The sequence below is a fragment of the Plecotus auritus genome (assembly GCF_963455305.1).
Source record: "Plecotus auritus genome assembly, chromosome: 5".
Classification (NCBI taxonomy): domain Eukaryota; kingdom Metazoa; phylum Chordata; class Mammalia; order Chiroptera; family Vespertilionidae; genus Plecotus; species Plecotus auritus.
Genome location: NC_137776.1, coordinates 54,885,620 through 54,887,297, shown reverse-complemented (window position 1 = coordinate 54,887,297; position 1,678 = coordinate 54,885,620). Strand labels below are relative to the sequence as shown.

The following is a 1,678-nucleotide window of genomic DNA, read 5'->3' as shown; positions in this document are numbered from 1 at the left end:
AAGGCTGGCTCTGTATTTTAAAATGGATACAGAACCAGGCCCTCTCCTCTGGCAGTCTCAGTAGTCAGAGAAGAATTATTGCTTCTTTCACTTAACGACTTCTGTGAGTCTTTAGAAGTGCAAACCATGCCCACTGACCCCATGATCTCAATTATTATGACAAAGACCTTGTCTTATTTCTATATTTCATGTCAACAATGATGAAAACAATTGATATTTATTAAGTACAAAAACCTGTATGATAAGCATATTTATACATTATTTCATTTAATCTTAATAATAGCTCAGTTTGGCAAGTGACATTAGTCTTATTTCAAACCAAGGGAATTGAGGAAAGAGATTAAGTTACTTGTTCATGATTGCTTAGTGTTGATAGCTTAACAGCTAATAAGTAAGGATTTGACCAAGGTCTGTGTGTTCTAGAGGCCAACTCTTATCCATTACAGGACACTGGAAAGAATGGCCCTATGGGGGGAAACTAGTGGAAAATAGATCTTCAGCAATCTTTATTTAGAAGGTATTCTATTAAGCTTTTAATTCCTTGGCAAAATCTGATTAAACAATCAGGTGTTGCCTTGTAGTCCATTTGTTTTTGGGTTTTTTTTGTTTGTTTGTTTTGTTTTTGTTTTCGACAGACAACTGTTCAGTTTTTATTTCATAATCATAAACTTAACTCTGCAATCCAGTTAGACTGGGAAGGGGTAAGGAAATTATGGAACCCAATGAACTGTGGCAAGAGCACAAAGATTATAGAACATTCCGAGAAAATTGGGGTGAAGGGGTGCTCTCCTGAGCTACAGAAGGAATGGCCTGGTGGTTAAGATAAAACACAAGTCAGATTTATTAGAGTTGTCCACAGTCAGCAATGGTGATCTTCTTGCTGGTCTTGCCTTTCCTGGACCCAAAGCGCTCCACAGTTGTCACAACATCCAGGCCTTCTGTCACGTGGCCAAAGACCACATGCTTGCCATCCAACCACTGAGGCTTGGCAGTGCAGATGAAACACTGGGAACTGTTTGTGTTAGGTCTAGCATTGGCCATGGACAAGATGCCAGGACCTGTATGTTTTAGGATGAAGTTTTCACCCTCAAATTTCTCCCCATAGAAGGACTTGCCGCCTGTGCCATATGGCATGTGAAGTTACCACCCTGGCACATAAATCTCGGAATAATTCTGTGAAAGCAGGAACCTTTAAAACCAAATCCTCTCTCCCCAGTGCTCAGAGCACAGAAGTTTTCTGCTGTCTTTGGAATTTTGTCTGCAAACAGCTCGAAGGAGACGCGGCCCAAGTGCTCGCTGTGGATGGCGATGTTGAAGGTGAACATGGTGGGGTTCACCATGGCTGGTCACGGGCAGCTCTGGGGCTGTGTCGTCTGCAAAGCAGGCTCCATTTGTTTTTTTGTATGTGTTTTATTGCTGTTGTTGTTATTTTTTCCCTTTTTGGAATATAAGTTATTCTTAGGTAAAGTTCATTTAAACTGTACCCAGTCTCTTATTTTTATACATAACTAGTGGCCCGGTGCACAAAATTCGTGCATGGGGAGGGGGAGGGTGTCCCTCAGCCCGGCCTGCACCCTCTCCAATCTGGGACCCCTCAGGGGATAACCAGCAGTCAGACATCCCTCTCACAATCCAGAACTGCTGGGTCCTTACCGCTCGCCTGCCTGCCTGATTGCCC

At 42.7% G+C, this 1,678-nt stretch overlaps 1 pseudogene across 1 annotated transcript; it reads right to left on the bottom strand.

The window, feature by feature from the left end:
• Window positions 1–843: 843 nt before the first annotated feature.
• Window positions 844–1,340, bottom strand: LOC308248615 (peptidyl-prolyl cis-trans isomerase A-like; annotated as a pseudogene). The gene has a single exon. The product of its transcript is annotated as a peptidyl-prolyl cis-trans isomerase A-like (transcript).
• Window positions 1,341–1,678: the final 338 nt, after the last annotated feature.